Consider the following 24751-nt stretch of genomic DNA (forward strand, 5'->3'; position numbering starts at 1 on the left):
TGCTTCAGCTGATTCACTCCAAGTCTTCAAGCTGGAGGTAGAATCATTGATCAATGCCTCAGCCTGACAGCAGTTACAAACGGGGCTGAGTGGGTCTTGAAAATAATTGTCCAGGAAAAAATACCTAGGGACATATTGAGACAAATGAGTGCTCATTACAATAAAAGTATCTTATCCATGAATGAAATATCTGAAGGTTTAAAGTCAGTAGTTCATCAATTACGAACACATGACAAATTAAAACCACCAAGTAAACCCTCAGAAACCAATAATAGTAAACCACAGAGTACCAAAGGTACTCCAAATCAATCTAGACAATATAATTCAACACCAAAGTGGAACATTAGCAGTGTGGGCGTATATGCAGTGGGACCCTCCAAGCCTATAGTTACTGTGTCACCCAAGAACGTGACACCAAAGGGTACTGGAAGCTATGGAACATGTTTGTTCTGCAAAGAGAAACATTCAATGTACCACTGCTCTAATTTTCCTGATAGTGACGCCCGTGTTGAGCGACTCAAAGATTTGCAACATTGCACGAGGTGCCTCAGGAAACATAACATCAAGGACTGTGATACCCAATTACACACCTGTAATAGGTGTAACAAAGGTCAGCACCATGCAGCATTGTGCAGAGACACCAAAACAACGTCTCCAAACCCCAAGGTGGAAGATAGCATTCCCACCACAGTACAGTACTGCAAGGTGCAACAAACAAAGAGTGTCCAATCGGCAAAGTCTAAAGGTAATACGACTTTGCCTACTGCCCAAATTACCATCCTGAATAAGAGGGCCAAGGTCCATACCCGTGGGTTGTTTGACCAAGGATCCCAGAGAACATATATCACTAAAAAGTTGGCAGATGAATTACAATTAAGGCCTGTAGCCCAGATGTCATTCAACATCTCAGGGTTTGTAACAGATGCAGGACCTCAAGTCTACCAGGTGGTACAACCATCAGTACGTTTAGGCAGGTACATCTGTCGAGTACAAGCCATTGTGGTGGACAAAATACCAGTAGACCTACAAGTTCAAGGTCTGAGAGCAACAGCCAAATTCCTGAGAAATAGAGGAATAAAATTGGCAGATAATATTAAGTCTGATCACCTCACCGACTTCGGTCTCCTTGTAGGGACAGACTATTGCCATCGATTCATCGGTAGCCCTACTAAATATCAGGGTATAACCATGTTAAACTCTGCAGGAGGTAAATTACTCTCAGGCCCAGTATCAAGCCTGAGGAGACCTATGCCTGCAGATAAACAATACCAGTAGAAACCTAAATTTGTCAGCTGATTATATTTCTCCAGTAGCATTATACTAAGGAGATGACAGCTGACTATAGTAACAGAGGTTGATGTTAGTATCATCATTTAAAGCTGAAGATGAGTTCATGAGGCCTCAGTGGCAAATCAGTGAACAGTAGCCTAAAACAGCTACAAGTCACTGCGACCAATGTCACTGAACCCACTGCAGTCTCAGAACCATACTTTACTTTAATGATGAGCTATTCAATCCTCTGAATCAATTAACTAAATTAAACCCTAATAAATTTGATGACTGATTTGATACATTTATTATTTAATCAAGATGTATTCCATGGGCCTCAGTGTTTATATATCAGTGACTAGTTACCTGAAGAAACTTCAAGTTATATCTGATGTCACTGATCTCATTGCAGTCCCTGAATCATACTTGACTGTAGTACTTGATCACATTCAGTCTTCTGGGTTAAATAATATGTAATAAGGCTTGAATATTAGCCTTTCAAGAGTTAACAGGGAAATGAAATCGCATTAGACTTCTAACCCCTGTAACTCTAGTACGGGACATCCGTCCTGTACGAACAGACGCACAAATGTGTGATTACTAACTACTAACATCAAATTAATCTAATAATTCGAAGGAGGAGTATCGGTGTTCGTCTGTTCTAATTAGGACTTCGACCCGTGAGCAGCCCCTGGGGAATTATGTCGGAAAATCCGACACCATTTAATATATCATACAGATAAGAGCTGTGTTGTATAAACAAGTTAACCATAGAAAACGTAACTTGTAGTGGAATTACCATCTTAAGAAAACGGGATATCATCACCACATACCATTATAATTCACCAGCTATTCTGCTGGGAATTATTCTTAAATACATTAGTCTTTGGACTTTACCATCATAAAACATCTTATATAAATTAACTTAATTATCAATATTAAAGTAGAGTAAATGTGACCCTTCTATCACTTTCTGAAATCTGGACAAAGTAGGCCAGGCGTCAGAGTGGGGAAGGAGGGCAGCCATTGTTTATTGAGACCAGAGGCTCACACGGGAGCAAATTCGGCTCCTGTTAAATTTACTTGGACGTAGTGTTATGGAACCCAAAGGTGTACCATCTGTCAACACGCTGTCAACAAATCAAGTTAAGTGTTCTTTCCGAAACCCATTATTTATCATTAGTGGCCATTAATGTCATTATATAGGGTTAGCCGGTTAGAACGCGAAATCGCCTCAAACTAAAGGTAATTAAGCCAGGTCTTCATGTTCCATGTACTGTATAGTGTTTTCTCTGATATAGCTTGTCATATATAGGATTCTGGCTTCACAGCTAGCGCACTTTTGACAGGTCAAGACGAGGATGCAAGATTATGTGCACCAGTTACTGGGTGATAGAAGCTACCTCAAAGAGGATAATTTGGTGTCTACACTCTAGTTATACCTGGTGGACTAACCTGCTGTACTATAAGATAAGGAACCTCTTCAATGTATGTAGTTACTGTAGTTTGATTGGCTGCATATATATTAATATAATAACCCCCCTAATGTGTAGAGGATCGATTTGTGAGATTATGAGATTATTGCAGAAATACAGTCCACTTATCATTATACAAATTGCTATCGAAGTATATAAATTAACGTAAATATAAATTCATATAAATTAAATAAATATAAATCTCACAGGTCGGTTCCCACAATATATATATTTATATATATATCTATATATCTATATTATATATATATATATATTATATATATATATATATATATATATATATATAATATGTTATTGGTATCAAGTTTGTATTAGATGAGTCCCTTCGCCTCGGAGAAGAGTTTCGGCGGCACTCTGGGGAGCTTTGTAAGCCTACAACTTATACACTTGATTACAAACGCAAACAGTAAAGACTACAAACCGTGACTACAGCTTCCACTATATTACCACATGTGAAGGTCTGCTTATAATGGCTATAGTTTTATTGGTGTCAATATTCGGCAAAAAGTAACTATTCCAGAGGTAGTGAAATATGATGATTCTTTTAATTTCGAAAATCAATAAGTTGGTGTTGAAAGGTGAAGTGAAGAGGCACAATATACTTGGATATGACGGAGTGGTGTCCCTCCTGGGTGGCTTGGTCTTCCTAGGCTCTTCCCTCTCGATGTTGGTTTCAACAGTGGAGGTCACAGAGCCGGTGGTAGTTAAAGAGCCGTTGGTAGTTACATTGCCGGTGATAGTGTGAGCGCCGGTGGTAGTCTCAGAACCGATCCTGTTTGTTGTGTTGTTCGAAGAACACTTTAGGAGAGAAATAAGATGAAAATTAATGAAATCGTTCATGTAGGAATCACCTCATTCTAGCAGTGAAGATGTGTAACGACTAACAAATATTATCAACAACCATCTCTCCATAGAATTATAACTATATTTGCTGGCATAGTGACACAAGTCATAGCCCTCGAGTTTAATTATTATTTAACACCAAACGAGCCCAGATTATAACTGTTGGCAACAATTGTTCTTCTATTTCAAAATCAAAATATTTCAATTCCAAAACCATAAACAAAAGACAAACAAACTGGCTAAAGACCAGTGTGGTAGTCCCAGGCTAAAGACCAGTATGGTAATCCCTGGCTAAAGACCAGTGTGGTAGTCCCAGGCTAAAGACCAGTATGGTAATCCCTGGCTAAAGACCAGTGTGGTAGTCCCAGGCTAAAGACCAGTATGGTAATCCCTGGCTAAAGACCAGTATGGTAGTCCCAGGCTAAAGACCAGTATGGTAATCCCTGGCTAAAGACCAGTGTGGTAGTCCCTGGCTAAAGACCAGTGTGGTAGTCCCAGGCTAAAGACCAGTATGGTAGTCCCAGGCTAAAGACCAGTATGGTAGTCCCTGGCTAAAGACCAGTATGGTAGTCCCAGGCTAAAGACCAGTGTGGTAGTCCCAGGCTAAAGACCAGTGTGGTAGTCCCAGGCTAAAGACCAGTATGGTAGTCCCTGGCTAAAGACCAGTATGGTAGTCCCTGGCTAAAGACCAGTGTGGTAGTCCCTGGCTAAAGACCAGTGTGGTAGTCCCAGGCTAAAGACCAGTGTGGTAGTCCGTGGCTAAAGACCAGTGTGGTAGTCCCTGGCTAAAGACCAGTATGGTAGTCCCTGGCTAAAGACCAGTATGGTAGTCCCTGGCTAAAGACCAGTATGGTAGTCCCTGGCTAAAGACCAGTGTGGTAGTCCCTGGCTAAAGGCCAGTGTGGTAGTCCCTGGCTAAAGACCAGTGTGGTAGTCCCTGGCTAAAGGCCAGTGTGGTAGTCCCTGGCTAAAGACCAGTGTGGTAGTCCCTGGCTAAAGACCAGTATGGTAGTCCCAGGCTAAAGACCAGTCTGGTAGTCCCAGGCTAAAGACCAGTCTGGTAGTCCCAGGCTAAAGACCAGTCTGGTAGTCCCAGGCTAAAGACCAGTGTGGTAGTCCCTGGCTAAAGACCAGTGTGGTAGTCCCAGGCTAAAGACCAGTCTGGTAGTCCCTGGCTAAAGACCAGTGTGGTAGTCCCAGGCTAAAGACCAGTCTGGTAGTCCCAGGCTAAAGACTGACAAACTACTCACAGCACTAACAAGATGAAACCACTTCAACCAGCAACCAATAAAAGCCTGATTTACGTAAAGACCATTTGACTACTTGTATGCGTATTTCCTAACTCAGGCAACCCAACATCACCAATCTCGAGAAATGGTTTAAGATTTATAGTAATTCATTGTGTCGGGGGACAGGCAGCCAGTTTATATATACAGTACATGTTAAGCTATGGGAAGACAGACCTCTAAGCTAGGTAACAAGATGAGATATGGGAAAGAAAAGTTCTAAGCCAGCTAATAAGATATAGGAAAGGAAAGTTCTAAGCCAGCTAACAAGATGAGATGTGGGAAAGGAAAGTTCTAAGCCAGCTAACAAGGTGAGATGTGGAAAAGGAAAGTTCTAAGCCAGCTACAAGATGAGATGTGGAAAGGAAAGTTCTAAGCCAGCTAACAAGATGAGATGTGGGAAAGGAAAGTTCTAAGCCAGCTAACAAGGTGAGATGTGGGAAAGGAAAGTTCTAAGCCAGCTAAGAAGACTGACAAGTGGTGGTGAGCAGAAGGGGGGAGGTGGATGGTAAAGACCCACCTGGAACAGCTGAAGCCACAGGATAAGGAGTGACCCCCGCCAGAGCAGAGGTCTGTGCCTGCCACCCGCCGCCATCTTGCTGGGCTGCCGCGCTGCCCACCACAAACTGCGTTCTCTTATTTCTCTTGAGTAGTTGCAGTGCTCTGCATCTCCCAGGAAACGTCTCCTTTCCATGAAAAGAAAATTTTTTTTGTTAAAATTAATCGCGAAAAAGCTCTCATTAATAAAATTAAAATTTTATTTATTTAAATTTCTATATTATAAATTCAGTACCTTGTGTTCAACCTCCTGCTCCCTTCGCCTAATTTCATTACTTTACACTTACCAGAGTTAAACTTTAGTAGCCATGTTCTAGACCATTCCTCCAGTTTTGTCCAGGTCGTCCTGTAGTCTCTGTCTATTTTTATGTCTTGATTCTTCTCATAATTTTTGCATCATCAGCAAACATTGAGAATAATAATTCTATACCCTCTGGATGATCTTTATATATATGTCAGAAACAGGATGGGTCCAAGTACAGAGCCCTGTGGGACTCCGCTGGTGACATCTCGCCACTCTGATGCCCCCCCCCCCTTCACAGTTACTAGATGTTTCCTGTTGCTTAGATACTCCCTTATCCACTGGAGCACCTTACCTTTTACTCCAACTTTAGTAAGAGCCTCTTATGGGGTACTGTGCCATAGACTTTCTGATAGTTTAAGGAAATGCAGTCTGTCCGCCCTTCTCTTTCTTGCCTAATTTTTGTCGCCTGGTCATAGAATTCTATTAAGCCTGTGAGGCACGATTTACCATCTCTGAACCCTGCTGGTGGAGTTACAAAGCTCTTCCTCTCTTCTTTCTTTTCTCAGTGTGTGTGTGTGTGTGTGTGTGTGTGTGTGTGTGTGTGTGTGTGTGTGTGTGTGTGTGTGTACTCACCTATTTGTGCTTGCGGGGGTTGAGCTTTGGCTCTTTGGTCCCGCCTCTCAACTGTCAATCAACTGGTGTACAGGTTCCTGAGCCTACTGGGCTCTATCATATCTACATTTAAAACTGTGTATGGAGTCAGCCTCCACCACATCACTGCCTAATGCATTCCATCCGTTAACTACTCTGACACTGAAATAGTTCCTTCTAACGTCCCTGTGGCTCATGTGGGTACTCAGTTTCCACCTGTGTCTCCTTGTTCGCGTCCCGCCAGTGTTGAATAGTTTATCCTTGTTTACCCGGTCGATTCCCCTGAGGATTTTGTAGGTTGTGATCATGTCTCCCCTTACTCTTCTGTCTTCCAGCGTCGTAAGGTGCATTTCTCGTAGCCTTTCCTCGTAACTCACGCCTCTTAGTTTTGGGACTAGTCTAGTGGCATACCTTTGGACTTTTTCCAGCTTCGTCTTGTGCTTGACAAGGTACGGGCTCCATGCTGGGGTCGCATACTCCAGGATTGGTCTTACATATGTGCTGTACAAGATTCTGAATGATTCCTTACACAGATTCCTGAACGCTGTTCTGATGTTAGCCAGCCTCGCATATGCCGCAGACGTTATTCTTTTTATGTGGGCTTCAGGAGACAGGTTTGGTGTGATATCAACACCTAGATCTTTTTCTCTGTCTGTTTCATTAAGTACTTCATCTCCTATTCTGTATCCTGTGTCTGGCCTCCTGTTTCCACTGCCTAGTTTCATTACTTTGCATTTACTCGAGTTGAACTTCAACAGCCATTTGTTGGACCATTCACTCAGTCTGTCTAGGTCATCTTGTAGCCTCCTCCTATCATCCTCTGTTTCAATCCTCCTCATAATTTTTGCATCATCGGCAAACATTAGGAGAAACGAATCTATACCCTCTGGGAGATCATTTACATATACCAGAAACAGTATAGGTCCAAGAACTGACCCCTGCGGGACTCCACTTGTAACGTCTCGCCAATCTGAGACCTCACCCCTCACACAGACTCGTTGTCTCCTGTTGCTTAGGTACTCCTTTATCCAATGGAGTACCTTCCCTTTCACTCCAGGCTGCATCTCCAGCTTTTTCACTAGCCTGTTGTGTGGTACTGTATAAAAGGCTTTGTGACAATCCAAAAATATGCAGTCTGCCCACCCTTCTCTTTCTTGCCTTATTTTTGTTGCCTGGTCGTAGAATTCAAGTAACCCAGTGAGACAGGACCTGCCATCCCTGAACCAATGTTGATGCTGTGTTACAAAGTTCTTTCGCTCCAGATGCTCCACTAGCTTTCTTTGCACAATCTTCTCCATCAGCTTGCATGGTATGCAGGTTAGGAAAACTGGCCTGTAGTTCAGTGCCTTCTGTCTATCCCCTTTCTTGTATATTGGGACTACGTTAGCTGCTTTCCAAATATCTGGCAGTTCCCCTGTTGCCAGTAATTTGTTATACACTATGGAGAGTGGTAGGCACAGTTCCTTTGCTCTTTCCTTTAGTATCCAAGGGAAGATTCCATCTGGGCCTATAGCCTTTGTCACATTTTACTCTAGTAAACACTTCCTTACTTCCCCGCTGGTAATCTCAAAGTCTTCCAGTGGTTCCTGGTTAGCTATTCCTTCTCTTATCTGTGGAATTTCTCCTTGCTTTAAGGTGAAGACCTCCTGGAATTTCTTATTCAGTTCCTCACACACTTCCTTGTCGTTTGTAGTGAATCCTTCTGCCCCTATCCTTAATTTCATAACCTGTTCCTTTACTGTTGTTTTTCTCCTGATATGGCTATGCAGCAATTTAGGCTGAGTCTTTGCCTTGCTTGCGATGTCATTTTCGTATTGTCTTTCTGCCTCTCTTCTCATCCTGACATATTTATTCCTGGCATTCTGGTATCTTTCTCTGCTCTCCAGTATCCCGTTATTCCTATAGTTTCTCCATGCCCTTTTACTTTGCTGCTTAGCTAGCCTACTTCTCTGATTAAACCATGGGTTTCTCACCTTCATTTCACTGTTTTCCTTTTGGACTGGGACAAACTTGTTTGCTGTGTCCTTGCACTTCTGCGTGATGTAGTCCATCATATCTTGGGCCGTCTTTCCCCTGAGCTCTGTTTTCCATGCTATATCTGTTAGGAATTTTCTTATCCTCTCATAGTTTCCCTTTCGGTATGCTAACCTTTTGGTTTCGGTATCCCTCCTCGAGTTCAATAACCCTTCTTCAATCAGGTACTCAAACACCAGTACACTGTGGTCGCTCATTCCTACTGGGTCCTCAAAACCGATTTCTCTTATGTCGGAGTCGTTCAGAGTAAAGACTAGGGCGAGTCTCGCTGGTTCGTCATTTCCTCTCATCCTTGTGGGTTCTCTGACATGCTGGGTTAAAAAGTTTTTAGTCACCACCTCCAATAGTTTGGCTCTCCACGTATCCTCGCCTCCATGCGGTTCCTTGTTCTCCCAGTCACTCCTTCCGTGATTGAAGTCCCCCATGATGAGCAGGTGGGATCTATTTCTACAGGCAGCAGAGGCTGCCCTCTCAATTATAGTGTTAACTGCCTTGTTGTTGTTTTCATACTCTTGACTGGGTCTTCTGTCATTTGGTGGAGGGTTGTATATTACTGCTACTACTATTCTTGGTCCTCCCATTGTCATGGTGCTTGCTATGTAGTCTCTGAACCCCTCACAGCCCGGGATAGCCATCTCCTTAAAACTCCATTCCTTTCTCATGAGTAGGGCCACTCCGCCTCCTCCCCTACCTTCCCTCTCTTTCCTTATTACTGTGTACTCCTGGGGAAACACGGCATTCGTTTGATTCCTGAGAGTTTTGTTTCAGTGAGTCCGATTACATCTGGGTTCACTTCTTGTGCTCTTTCCTTAGTTCACTTGTCTTGTTTGTGATCCCATCTGTGTTCGAGTACATCACCCTGAAACTGACTCTCTTCTGCTTGTGTGTGTGTGTGTGTGTGTGTGTGTGTGTGTGTGTGTGTGTGTGTGTGTGTGTGTGTGTGTGTCCCTCCTTACTGAAGGACCCGTACTCGGCCTCCGCTCGTCCAAGCTACTTTGGCCCCAACAACACATTCCTAAATTTACACGTAGTGCATAACTTAAACTTTTGTCTAGTATATTTTAATATTAATTCAATTTATATTATAATTTTGTGTATAGTTAGGTCTAGCATAGGTTAGCTTTGATGTTTTTGGTTCTGTTGACAAATTATTTGTATACGCAGTGTGTGTGAAGCATTAGAGTGGTGCGATTTGAACACAGGAAAACAACAAAGTATTGTAGAGAAAAAGTGTTAATCTAATCAGTTTTGCGTCAAGTGTAATTTTTTGTCCATTATTCAGAGTTTGACACGCACTACAACACTGGCCAGAGCTCGACACAACAACCGGCCAGAGCTCGACACAACACGGCCAGAGCTCGACACAACACCGGCCAGAGCTCGACACAACACTTGCCACAGCTCGAAAACACACTGGCCACAGCTCGAAACAACACTGGCCAGAGCTCGACACAACACTGGCCAGAGCTCGACACAACACTGGCCAGAGCTCGACACAACACTGGCCAGAGCTCGACACAACACTGGCCAGAGCTCGACACAACACTGGCCACAGCTCGACACAAAACCGGCCACAGCTCGACACAACACCGGCCAGAGCTCGACACAACACTGCCAGAGCTCGGACACAACACTGGCCAGAGCTCGACACAACACTGGCCAGAGCTCGACACAACACCGGCCACAGCTCGACACAACACTGGCCACAGCTCGACACAACACTGGCCACAGCTGAACACAACACTGGCCACAGCTCAACATAACACTGGCCACAGCTCAACATAACACTGGCCACAACTCGACACAACACTGGCCAGAGCTCGACACAACACTGGCCAGAGCTCGACCACAACACTGGCCACAGCTCGACACAAAACCGGCCACAGCTCGACACAACACCGGCCAGAGCTCGACACAACACTGGCCAGAGCTCGACACAACACTGGCCAGAGCTCGACACAACACTGGCCAGAGCTCGACACAACACCGGCCACAGCTCGACACAACACTGGCCACAGCTCGACAACAACACTGGCCACAGCTGAACACAACAGTGGCCACAGCTCAACATAACACTGGCCACAGCTCACATAACACTGGCCACAACTCGACACAACACTGGCCAGAGCTCGACACAACACTGGCCAGAGCTCGACACAACACTGGCCAGAGCTCGACACAACACCGGCCACAGCTCGACACAACACCGGCCACAGCTCGACACAACACTGGCCACAGCTCGACACAACACCGGCCACAGCTCAACACAACACTGGCCACAGCTCGACACAACACTGGTCACAGCTCAACATAACACTGGCCACAGCTCGACACAACACTGGCCACAGCTCAACATAACACTGGCCACAGCTCGACACAACACTGGCCACAGCTCGACACAACACTGGCCAGAGCTCAACATAACACTGGCCACAGCTCGACACAACACTGGCCACAGCTCAACATACACTGGCCAGAGCTCATCATAACACTGGCCAGAGCTCGACACAACACCGGCCACAGCTCAACATAACACTGGCCACAGCTCAACATAACACTGGCCACAGCTCGACACAACACTGGCCAGAGCTCGACACAACACTGACCACAGCTCGACACAACACTGGCCACAGCTCGACACAACACTGGCCAGAGCTCGACACAACACTGGCCAGAGCTCGACACAACACTGGCCAGAGCTCGACACAACACTGGCCAGAGCTCGACACAACATTGACTACAGCTCGACACAACACCGGCTAGAGCACGACACAACACTGGCCACAGCTCGACACAACACCGGCTAGAGCACGACACAACACTGGCCACAGCTCGACACAACACTGGCCCCAGCTCGACACAACACTGGCCACAGCTCAACACAACACTGGCCACAGCTCGACACAATATTGACCACAGCTCGACACAACACTGGCCACAGCTCGACACAACACTGGCCAGAGCTCGACACAACACTGGCCAGAGCTCGACACAACACTGGCCAGAGCTCGACACAACACTGGCCAGAGCTCGACACAAACACTGGCCACAGCTCGACACAACACCGGCTAGAGCACGACACAACACTGGCCACAGCTCGACACAACACTGGCTACAGCTCGACACAACACTGGCCACAGCTCGACACAACACTGGCCACAGCTCGACACAATATTGACCACAGCTCGACACAACACTGGCCACAGCTCGACACAACACTGGCCACAGCTCGACACAACACTGGCCAGAGCTCGACACAAACACTGGCCACAGCTCGACACAACACTGGCCACAGCTCGACACAACACCGGCCACAGCTCGACACAACACTGGCCACAGCTCGACACAACACTGACCACAGCTCGACACAACACCGGCCAGAGCTCGACACAACACTGGCCACAGCTCATCATAACACTGGCCACAGCTCGACACAACACTGGCCACAGCTCGACACAACACTGGCCAGAGCTCGACACAACACTGGTCAAGGCTTCAGACACTAACCATACACAAGGGTTGCCCTACAAGAAGGCTCACAGTGCCTGGTGAAGACCGTAGAGCTCCCACCAATATGCCGCTACGAGCTACACCACCACACGCCGTATATGGCTGCAGTCTCAACATAACTTACTTACGTAAAATTTTCTTATAAAGTACCTGTTAACATTATTTCAGTTTTGCTTGAAATTACCTACTTAAAATTATCTGTTAGATTAAGGACCTGCCCTAAAGGCTATGCGTGTTAGTGGCTTTACAAGAATGTAAAAACATCAATGCTATGTTACACACAGAAATCACAATTGCGTGATGCATCAAATGAACAAATCTACAAGGCCCGTGACGAGGATTCGAATCTGCGTTCGAGAGCATTCCAGACGCTGCCTTAATCGACTGAGCTACGACAGGGTCATAAGGAGTTGAAACCGAAGTTCTACTGAACTTACTGGATCCTGCAGCCTCTCCGAGGCACAAACCAGGGTTTTGCACTACTCTCCACATGCACTCGAGCTATGTCAATAGGCCGTTCTGTCAATATGTCAATAGGGCGAAGAGGGAGAACGGCCTATTGACATAGCTCGAGTGCATGTGGAGAGTAGTGCAAAACCCTGGTTTGTGCCTCGGAGAGGCTGCAGGATCCAGTAAGTTCAGTAGAACTTCGGTTTCAACTCCTTTTGACCATGTCGTAGCTCAGTCGATTAGGGCGGCGTCTGGGATGCTCTCGGACGCAGGTTCGAATCCTCGTCACGGCCCTTGTGGATTTGTTCATCAATGCTATGTACTCTCATTGTGGCGCCTACCCGCCTGCCTGAACCTATAACCTGACTTCTTATCTAATACGTCGCTATTGTAGTGCAATTTAGCCATCTGTAAACAATGCGACCTGTTAGCAAAAAAAGTTAAGCACCACATTAGTGACGTTTTCTACGCATCGGCCTCGAATGGTCAGGTGGGATGCTTGCGTACATTGCTGGTTAGGCACAACAGTTGCATTTTGTTACGGAGTGACCCCATTAGAGACTGAGAGATATGGCCAGGGGGGCCGGAGTGTGCTGGCCGCCACGACAGTGGCTCAGGATCTCCGCCACGGTCCCGCTATCACGAGATATACTTTTTGTATTTCTGTTTAACGAGCAGATAGCGAGCTTTTAAAAGTTGGTGTGAGATAAGTTAGTTGAAAGTTCCTTTTTGAGCTGTGATATGTCAGGGGTGGTGACCCGCGACGCGCCTCTTGACACTCGCATGACACCTGCTGCCTCTGACACATGACACCTGCTGCCTCTGACACATGACACCTGATGCCTCTGACACCCACATGACACCTGATGCCTCTGACACTCACATGACACTGCTGCCTCTGTCACTCACATGACACCTGCTGCCTCTGACACTCACATGACACCTGCTGCCTCTGACACATGACACCTGCTGCCTCTGACACATGACACCTGCTGCCTCTGACACATGACACCTGCTGCCTCTGACACTTCGCATGACACGTGCTGCCCCTGACACTCACATGACACCTGCCTGCCTCTGACACATGACACCTGCTGCCTCTGACACATGACACCTGCTGCCTCTGACACATGACACCTGCTGCTTCTGACACTCACATGACACCTGCTGCCTCTGACATCCACATGACACCTGCTGTTTCTGACATCCACATGACACCTGCTGCCTCTGACACTCACATTACACCTGCTGCCTCTGACACTCACATGACACCTGCTGCCTGTCACTCACATGACACCTGCTGCCTCTGACATTCACATGACACCTGCTGCCTGTCACATGACACCTGCTGCCTCTGACACTCACATGACACCTGCTGCCTCTGACACTCACATGACACCTGCTGCCTCTGACACTCACATGACACCTGCTGCCTCTGACACTCACATGACACCTGCTGCCTCTGACACTCACATGACACCTGCTGCCTCTGACATCCACATGACACCTGCTGCCTCTGACATCCACATGACACCTGCTGCCCCTGACACTCACATGACACCTGCCTCTGACACTCACAAAACACCTGCTGCCTCTGGCACTCACATGACACCTGATGACTCCGACACTCACATGACACGTGCTGCCTCTGACACATGACACCTGCTGCCTCTGACACATGACACCTGCTGCCTCTGACACATGACACCTGCTGCCTCTGACACTCACATGACACCTGATGCCTCTGACACTCACATGACACCTGCTGCCTCTGACACATGACACCTGCTGCCTCTGACACATGACACCTGCTGCCTCTGACACATGACACCTGCTGCCTGTCACTCACATGACACCTGCTGCCTCTGACACTCACATGACACCTGCTGCCTCTGACACATGACACCTGCTGCCTGTCACTCACATGACACCTGCTGCCTCTGACACTCACATGACACGTGCTGCCTCTGACACATGACACCTGCTGCCTCTGGCACTCACATGACACCTGATGCCTCCGACACTCAAATGACAACTGCTGCGTCTGTCACTCAGTGACCAGTGTGGGGTCCACCTGGAGGGTGACCAGTGTGGGGTCCATCTGGAGGGTGACCAGTGTGGGGTCCACCTGGAGGGTGACCAGTGTGGGGTCCACCTGGCGGGTGACCAGTGTGGGGTCCACCTGGAGGGTGACCAGTGTGGGGTCCACCTGGAGGGTGACCAGTGTGGGGTCCACCTGGAGGGTGACCAGTGTGGGGTCCACCTGGCGGGTGACCAGTGTGGGGTCCACCTGGCGGGTGACCAGTGTGGGGTCCACCTGGCGGGTGACCAGTGTGGGGTCCACCTGGCGGGTGACCAGTGTGGGGTCCACCTGGAGGGTGACCAGTGTGGGGTCCACCTGGCGGGTGACCAGTGTGGGGTCCACCTGGAGGGTGACCAGTGTGGGGTCCACCTGGAGGGTGACCAGTGTGGGGTCCACCTGGAGGGTGACCAGTGTGGGGTCCACCTGGAGGGTGACCAGTGTGGGGTCCACCTGGAGGGTGACCAGTGTGGGGTCCACCTGGCGGGTGACCAGTGTGGGGTCCACCTGGAGGGTGACCAGTGTGGGGTCCACCTGGAGGGTGACCAGTGTGGGGTCCACCTGGAGGGTGACCAGTGTGGGGTCCACCTGGAGGGTGACCAGTGTGGGGTCCACCTGGAGGGTGACCAGTGTGGGGTCCACCTGGCGGGTGACCAGTGTGGGGTCCACCTGGAGGGTGACCAGTGTGGGGGTCCACCTGGAGGGTGACCAGTGTGGGGTCCACCTGGAGGGTGACCAGTGTGGGGTCCACCTGGCGGGTGACCAGTGTGGGGTCCACCTGGAGGGTGACCAGTGTGGGGTCCACCTGGAGGGTGACCAGTGTGGTGTCCACCTGGAGGGTGACCAGTGTGGGGTCCACCTGGAGGGTGACCAGTGTGGGGTCCACCTGGAGGGTGACCAGTGTGGGGTCCACCTGGCGGGTGACCAGTGTGGGGTCCACCTGGAGGGTGACCAGTGTGGGGTCCACCTGGAGGGTGACCAGTGTGGGGTCCACCTGGCGGGTGACCAGTGTGGGGTCCACCTGGAGGGTGACCAGTGTGGTGTCCACCTGGAGGGTGACCAGTGTGGGGTCCACCTGGAGGGTGACCAGTGTGGGGTCCACCTGGAGGGTGACCAGTGTGGGGTCCACCTGGCGGGTGACCAGTGTGGGGTCCACCTGGAGGGTGACCAGTGTGGGGTCCACCTGGAGGGTGACCAGTGTGGGGTCCACCTGGAGGGGTGACCAGTGTGGGGTCCACCTGGAGGGTGACCAGTGTGGGGTCCACCTGGAGGGGTCACAAGCGGGGTCTCCAAGGCTCGGGTCTGCCACACTTATTCCTCACAATCCACATGACTGCGGACCCGAGTGAGTGGGGCTGGTGTATAACAATGTTTACACACTGTGAGACACTAAGAGGGTCACAGGCCACGGGTCATAGGTCACGGGTCACAGGTACCTGGTTGATACCTAGTTTGATGGGGTTCTGGGAGTTCTACTCCCCAAGCCCGGCCCGAGGCCAGGCTTGACTTGTGAGAGTTTGGTCCACCAGGCTGTTGCTTGCAGCGGCCCGCAGGCCCACATACCCACCACAGCCCGGTTGGTCCGGCACTCCTTGGAGGAATAAATCTAGTTTCCTCTTGAAAATGTCCACGGTTGTTCCGGCAATATTTCTTATGCTTGCTGGGAGGACGTTGAACAACCGCGGACCTCTGATGTTTATACAGTGTTCTCTGATTGTGCCTATGGCACCTCTGCTCTTCACTGGTTCTATTCTACATTTTCTTCCATATCGTTTACTCCAGTACGTTGTTATTTTACTGTGTAGATTTGGTACTTGGCCCTCCAGTATCTTCCAGGTGTATATTATTTGATATCTCTCTCGTCTTCTTTCTAGTGAGTACATTTGGAGGGCTTTGAGACGATCCCAATAATTTAGGTGCTTTATTGCGTCTATGCGTGCCGTATATGTTCTCTGTATTCCCTCTATTTCAGCAATCTCTCCTGCTCTGAAGGGGGAAGTGAGTACTGAACAGTACTCAAGACGGGACAACACAAGTGACTTGAAGAGTACAACCATTGTGATGGGATCCCTGGATTTGAAAGTTCTCGTAATCCATCCTATCATTTTTCTGGCTGTCGCAATATTTGCTTGGTTATGCTCCTTAAACGTTAGGTCGTCAGACATCATTATTCCCAAATCCTTTACATGCTGTTTTCCTACTATGGGTACATTTGATTGTGTTTTGTACTCTGTATTATGTTTAAGGTCTTCATTTTTACCGTACCTGAGTACCTGGAATTTATCACTGTTAAACATCATGTTATTTTCTGATGCCCAGTCGAAAACTTTATTAATAACAGCTTGAAGTTTTTCAATGTCCTCAGCCGAGGTAATTTTCATACTGATTTTTGTGTCATCTGCAAAGGATGATACGAAGCTGTGACTTGTATTTTTGTCTATATCTGATATGAGAATAAGGAAAAGCAGCGGTGCAAGGACTGTACCCTGAGGTACAGAGCTTTTCACTGCACTTGGACTAGATTTTATATGGTTGACAGTTACTCGCTGAGTCCTGTTTGACAGAAAACTGAGTATCCAGCGTCCTACTTTACCGGTTATTCCCATTGACTTCATTTTGTGTGCTATCACGCCATGGTCACATTTATCGAAAGTCTTTGCGAAGTCCGTGTATATCACATCAGCATTCTGTTTCTCTTCTAATGCCTCAGTGACTTTGTCGTAGGGCTCAAGTAGCTGTGAGAGGCACGATCTTCCCGCTCGAAATCCATGTTGGCCTGGGTTGTGAAGGTCATTGGTCTCCATGAAATTGGTGACCTGACTCCTAATCACTCTCTCAAATACTTTTATGATGTGCGATGTTAGTGCAACTGGTCTATCATTTTTTGCCAATGCTTTGCTCCCTCCCTTGTGTAGAGGGGCTGTCTGCTACTTTAAGTGCATCTGGTATCTCCCCCGTGTCCAAGCTCTTCCTCCACACTATACTGAGTGCCTGTGCTACCGGCACTTTGCATTTCTTTATAAATATTGAATTCCATGAGTCTGGACCTGGGGGCCGAGTGCATGGGCATGTTTTCAATTTCTTTTTTCAAAATTTAGTGCGCTCGTGTTTATATCAGTTATATTTACAGGGGTTTGAATATCCCGCATAAAGAAATTGTCTGGATCTTCCACCTTCATGTTGTTTATTGGAGTGCTAAACATGTCCTCATACTGCTTTTTAGGATTTCACTAATTTCTTTGGCATCCTCCGTGTATGAACCTTCACTTGTACGAATAGGTCCAATACTGGCAGTGGTTTTTGCTTTTGATTTCGCATATGAGAAGAAATATTTTGGATTTTTCTTTATATCCTGAATGGCTTTCTGTTCTAACTGCCTTTCTTCAGTTTCATATGAGTGTTTCAATTTCCGCTCGATTTCTTCAATCTCCCTATTTAAATTATTCCTTCTTTGACGGGAAATTCGTGTCTGCATAAGCAGTTCCGTTATTTTTTTCCTGCGTTTATAGTGTCGTCTGCGTTCTCTTTCCACGTTAGATCTCTTTCTGGCTTTCCTCAAAGGAACATGTTTCAGACAGACTTGATACGCTTCTGAAGTCAGTTTTTCTATTCCTTCTGTAGGACTTGTATTACTTAGAAACAGTTCCCCATGGAATGTTTGTAAGTTCCCTGTTTATTATCTCCCAGTCTATCCTTTTATTATTAAAATTGAATTTACTGAATAGCCCCTCTCGCTTTATCAACGTTTTAGGTCTATTCTGAGTATTGATGGTCGTTTGCACTTCAATGAGCTTGTGATCTGAATATGTGGTATCTGATATCGTAATGTCTCTGATAATGTCTTCATTGTTCGTAAAGACCAGATCTAGAATATTTTCATTTCTCGTTGGCTCCGATATCTGCTGATTGAGTGAAAATTTGTCACAGAATCTAAGTAGTTCTCTAATCTGTGGTTGGTTAGGTCCTGATAGATTTCCTGGTATAATATTATTGTTTGCTATTTTCCACCTGAGACTAGGCAAGTTGAAGTCACCTAGGAAGATAATATCAGGTATCGGGTTCTCCAAATTATCAAGGCTATTCTCTATTTTGCTTATTTGTTCTGTGAATTCCTCAGCCGTTGCATCTGGCGGTTTGTATATTAGTATAATCACAATTTTTTTTCTCTCTATTTTTAATCCCAGTACCTCTACCACCTCATTTGTAACGTTTAGGAGCTCCGAGCATACAAGGTCTTCCCTAATATACAGACCCACTCCTCCATGTGACCTAATTTTCCTATCACACCTATATAGGTTATATCCTGGAATCCAGATCTCACTGTCCATCAATTCCCCTGCATGGGTTTCTGTGAAAGCTCCAAATACTGCATTTGACTCCGTGAGGAGGCCATTTATGAACTGATGTTGACGTGTGACGGGTCACAGGCCACAGGTCATAGGTCACAGGCTACAGGTCACGGGTCACAGGTCACAGGCCACGTGTCACAGGTCATAGACCACAGGTCATAGGTCACGGGTCAGAGGCCACATGCAACAGGTCACAGGTCATAGGCCACAGGCTACAGGTCACGGGTCACAGGTCACAGGCAACAGGTCACAGGTCATAGGTCACAGGCCACAGGTCATAGGTCACAGGCCACAGGTCATAAGACACAGGTCACGGATCAAAGGTCATAGGTCACGGGTCACAGGCAAAAGGTCACAGGTCATAGGTCACAGATCACAAGTCGCAGGCCACAGGTCACAGGTCATAAGTCACAGGCCACAGGTCATAAGTTACAGGTCACAGGTCATAAGTCACAGGCCACAGCCACAGGCCACAGCCACAGGCCACAGGCGATGTTGAGAGTTAATGACAAACCATCACTAACACCAGAGGCACACCTAAACAGGGTCACATCAGCAGCATATGGGAAACTGGCAAACATAAGATCAGCATTTAATAACCTGAATAGGGACTTTTTCTAGATAATCTACACAGCCTATGTGAGACCAATATTAGAATATGCAGCACAGGCATGAAATCTGCAGCTCTTGAAGTAAAATAATACTTGATTATGTACAGAGATTTGCTTCAAGCATCAAAGGAAAGGGAAGACTGTAGCACAAGTCTAGTGCACGAATTAAGAAGATTATGTTTCGGGAGAGATTATTGTAACTCACTTTCGTATAGCCAGAGGAGACCAGCAGAGAGTATATGATCACTATATACAAAATACTGATGGGATAATTAAAGATGAACAAGGACAACCTCTGTATACTCAGAAATAATGAGACAAGGAGACATAGCTGAGAGGCTGTAAACACCAATGGGTGAAGGAAACTTCAGGAAATACCCATACCCTATACGGCTGCTCAACAAGAAGGGATATACTGAAATAAAACCTCACAAAACCAACATTCAACTTTAAGAGCCTACAAGACAAAGGACTCGAATACACGAAAGTAAAAATAAAATAAAGGTAATCAGGGAAAGAGAAGCACTGGTAGGTAAGCACAGATAGGTTAGAGCAGCCAAGACCGGTGGTGACGTCAGAGCAAAGTTGGCCAGTTTTTCTGCACATGTTTGAGCTGAACAATTTCTGCAACCAGCCTCGCCACCAATCACACAGCGACTCTGCCCTCGTCTGTTGCTCCCACTGTAACCCAATCAGCGGCCAGGGAGAGGTAAGATGCACATACCAACTAGCCAATGAGAGAGACGGAAGCGAGGCCAAAGGCGGGGCTAGAGACGGCCCCTGACCCACCTCCCCAGACACGGCCCCTGACCCACCTCCCCAGACACGGCCCCCCTGACCCACCTCCCCAGACACGGCCCCCTGACCCACCTCCCCAGACACGGCCCCTGACCCACCTCCCCAGACACGGCCCCCCTGACCCACCTCCCCAGACACGGCCCCCCTGACCCACCTCCCAGACACGGCCCCTGACCCACCTCCCCAGACACGGCCCCCCTGACCCACCTCCCCAGACACGGCCCCCCTGACCCACCTCCCCAGACACGGCCTCCCTGACCCACCTCCCCAGACACGGCCCCCTGACCCACCTCCCCAGACACGGCCCCCCTGACCCACCTCCCCAGACACGGCCCCCCTGACCCACCTCCCCAGACACGGCCCCCCCTGACCCACCTCCCCAGACACGGCCCCCTGACCCACCTCCCAGACTGGGTCCCTGACCCACCTCCCCAGACACGGCCCCCTGACCCACCTCCCCCAGACACGGCCCCCCCTGACCCACCTCCCCAGACACGGCCTCCCTGACCCACCTCCCCAGACACGGCCCCCTGACCCACCTCCCCAGACACGGCCCCCCTGACCCCACCTCCCCAGACACGGCCCCCCCCTGACCCACCTCCCAGACACGGCCCCCTGACCCACCTCCCCAGACTGGGTCCCTGACCCACCTCCCAGACACGGTCCCTGACCCACCTCCCCAGACACGGCCCCCTGACCCACCTCCCAGACACGGCCCCCTGACCCACCTCCCCTGACACACACTACTGACTCACTATCAGGTTCAGGGACTAACAGACTATCAGGTTCAGGGACTAACAGACTAACAGATTCAGGGACTAACAGACTATCAGGTTCAGGGACTAACAGACTATCAGGTTCAGGGACTAACAGACTATCAGGTTCAGGGACTAACAGACTATCAGGTTCAGGGACTAACAGACTATCAGGTTCAGGAACTAACAGACTATCAGGTTCAGGGACTAACAGACTATCAGGTTCAGGGACTAACAGACTATGACATATGTACACAATTCCAAATTTATCTTATGAGCCAATTTAAGTGTATCTCAATATCAGTGTCCGGTTCGATAACATTATTTTCTTTCTTTTTTTACGATTGTAGGTAAAATGTTGCTGGCAGATGTTGGATTTCCTCCCACTGCAAGCAAGCAAGCACACACACACACACCACACACACACACACACACACACACACCACACACACACACACACACACACACACACACACACACACACACACACACAGCAGATCATACGCGAACAAGGTGACACAGGTGGAGACTGAGTACCCAAATGAGCCACAGGCACGTTATAAAGAACCTTTTCAATGTCTGAGTAGTTAACAGATGGAATGCATTAGGCAGTGATGTGGTGGAGGCTGACTCCATACACAGTTTCAAAATGTAGATATGATAGAGCCCAGTAGGCTCAGGAATCTGTACATAAGTTGATTGACGGTTGAGAGGTTGGACCAAAGAGCCAGAGCTCAACCCCCGCAAACACAACTAGGTGAGTACGCACTCTCCCTGACCCCCTCTCACCCCCCGGACTTCCTGACACTGAAGTCTCTCCAGGAAGAGCCTGAAGACTTGGTACACGAACGCTGACGGAGTTAGGAACAAAGCCGAGGAAATTAAAGTAATAAGTGAAAGTGTCCCAGATATGATTGGAATAGTGGAAATGAAAATAAATGATATGATCTCTGATGCAATATTCCCACAAGGAAGGGGTCCAAGTGATATGAAAAGAATGACAACAAAGTCAAGGAGGTAGAGTTGCCCTCATAGTAAAACGGGAGTGGAAATTTTAAGAACTCAAGAATCAGAGTGAAAACGTACACACAGACTCCATCATTTGGACACTGACAGCAAATGGAAAAAGAACTGTGGTCCTGGTACGACCTACTGGAGTAGGTCGTACTCGGCCTACTATGCAAGGCCCGATTTGCCTAATAAGCCAAGTTTTCCTGAATTTATATATTTTTCTCATTTTTTCTTATTGAAATGAGAAATCTGTCCATTTCATTATTTATAAGTTAATTTGTTGAAATTTGAGTTAACACTAACTTAGATATGTGACCGAACCTTACCAACCTTACCTAACCTAACTTAACCTAACATTACCAACCTTACCTAACCTAACCTATCTAAACCTAACCTAACCTAACCTAACCTAACTTAACCTAACCTTACCAACCTTACCTAACCTAACTTAACCTAACCTTACCAACCTTACCTAACCTAACCTATCTAAACCTAACCTAAACTAACAACTAAGTCAATAATTTATGTTCCTAATATAATATAATAATAATAATTCAAATAAACTAAGTTGAAACAATTTATTGAAAATAATGAAAATCACTCGGCCTATTAGGCAAATCGGGCCTTGCATAGTAGACCAAGAAATGTATTCTGGCTACTAGATACGATATATATATATATATATATATATATATATATATATATATATATATATATATATATATATATATATATATATATATATATATGTCGTACCTAGTAGCCAGAACTCACTTCTCAGCCTACTATGCAAGGCCCGATTTGCCTAATAAGCCAAGTTTTCATGAATTAATTGTTTTTCGACTACCTAACCTACCTAACCAAACCTAACCTAACTTTTTTCGGCTACCTAACCTAACCTAACCTATAAAGATAGGTTAGGTTAGGTTAGGTAGGGTTGGTTAGGTTCGGTCATATATCTACTTTAATTTTATCTCCAATAAAAAACAATTGACCTCAAACATAATGAAATGGGTAGCTTTATCATTTCATAAGAGAAAAATTAGAGAAAATATATTAATTCAGGAAAAACTTGGCTTATTAGGCAAATTGGGCCTCGCATAGTAGGCTGAAAAGTGAGTTCTGGCTACTAGGTACGACATATATATATATATATATATATTTATATATATATATATATATATATATATATATATATATATATATATATATATATATATATATATATATATATATATTATATATATACATTATACAGTGTACATATATATATTATATGTACACTAGTATATGTCGACACACATTTTGTATCACTAACCTGTTAGCAAGACGAGCAGTGAGGTCCGGCTGGTGTGTCCCGCTTGTGGCTGTAGCCTCTCTACGCTAACTTGTTTAGAAAATCATTGTGGTCGAGTGCCTGTTCTCATTATGTAACGGAAACCTGCCTTCGCGACACACAGGATGGATGTTTGATCCGTGATAAGCTGATTACCACTTCCGTCAGCCCCTGAAAAAACTGGACGGTAGAGCGACGGTCTCGCTTCATGCAGGTCGGCGTTCAATCCCCGACCGTCCACAAGTGGTTGTGCATAATTCCTTCCCCCGTCCCATCCCAAATCTTTATCCTGATCCCTTCCCAGTGCTATATAGTCGTATTGGCGTGCTGCTTGCGCCTGATAGTTTCCCCCTCCGTCCTTCGCTGTCGTGCATGATGGTGGTGGTACGACCTAGAGGACCACTGGGGTTGACAACGACCTAGAGGACCACTGGGGTTGACAACGACCTAGAGGACCACTGGGGTTGACAACGACCTAGAGGACCACTGGGGTTGACAACGACCTAGAGGACCACTGGGGTTGACAACGACCTAGAGGACCACTGGGGTTGACAACGACCTAGAGGACCACTGGGGTTGACAACGACCTAGAGGACCACTGGGGTTGACAACGACCTAGAGGACCACTGGGGTTGACAACGACCTAGAGGACCACTGGGGTTGACAACGACCTAGAGGACCACTGGGGTTGACAACGACCTAGAGGACCACTGGGGTTGACAACGACCTAGAGGACCACTGGGGTTGACAACGACCTAGAGGGCCACTGGGGTTGACAACGACCTAGAGGGCCACTGGGGTTGACAACGACCTAGAGGGCCACTGGGGTTGACAACGACCTAGAGGGCCACTGGGGTTGACAACGACCTAGAGGGCCACTGGGGTTGACAACGACCTAGAGGGCCACTGGGGTTGACAACGACCTAGAGGGCCACTGGGGTTGACAACGACCTAGAGGACCACTGGGGTTGACAACGACCTAGAGGACCACTGGGGTTGACAACGACCTAGAGGACCACTGGGGTTGACAACGACCTAGAGGACCACTGGGGTTGAGAACCTGTCGTCAGGCCAGGCTCGTTAAAGCGGTGACCGACCCCCCAAAACACATTCATCAATTTTAACGTATAGTAGTTTATTACCAATACGTTTGATCTCATATACAAGTGCATATTATTATATATTAAAGTTCTGTGTATAGTTAGGCGTAGGTTAGGTTAGGTAAGGTGTTTAGGTTCTGTCGGCTATTATTTGTATTTGAAGTGCGCGTGTGAAGCATTTACAGAGTTGCGATTCGAACAGAGGTTGTCAACGACGCGCTGTTCGGGAAATGTTCGAACATCATCAATTGTGAGTTGGTTGTAAACTGTATACCATTCATAAATAGGGAAGTTTGGCTGATGGATTAGCGAGCATTTGGCCTTTGTTGACCATTAGCGACCATTTGGCATTTGTTTCCTAAACACAGCC

At 47.2% G+C, this 24751-nt stretch overlaps 1 long non-coding RNA gene across 1 annotated transcript; it reads right to left on the reverse strand.

Moving 5' to 3' along the window:
- Positions 1-3161: 3161 nt before the first annotated feature.
- On the reverse strand, positions 3162-23364 carry LOC138352031 (uncharacterized). Its single transcript, XR_011222692.1, has 3 exons — positions 23264-23364; positions 5415-5580; positions 3162-3563 (listed from the first exon to the last, which is right to left on the reverse strand). It is a non-coding gene; the product is annotated as an uncharacterized lncRNA (long non-coding RNA).
- Between the last annotated feature and the right edge of the window lie 1387 nt (positions 23365-24751).

Source organism: Procambarus clarkii, chromosome 52 (assembly GCF_040958095.1).
Source record: "Procambarus clarkii isolate CNS0578487 chromosome 52, FALCON_Pclarkii_2.0, whole genome shotgun sequence".
Taxonomy (NCBI): Eukaryota; Metazoa; Arthropoda; class Malacostraca; order Decapoda; family Cambaridae; genus Procambarus; species Procambarus clarkii.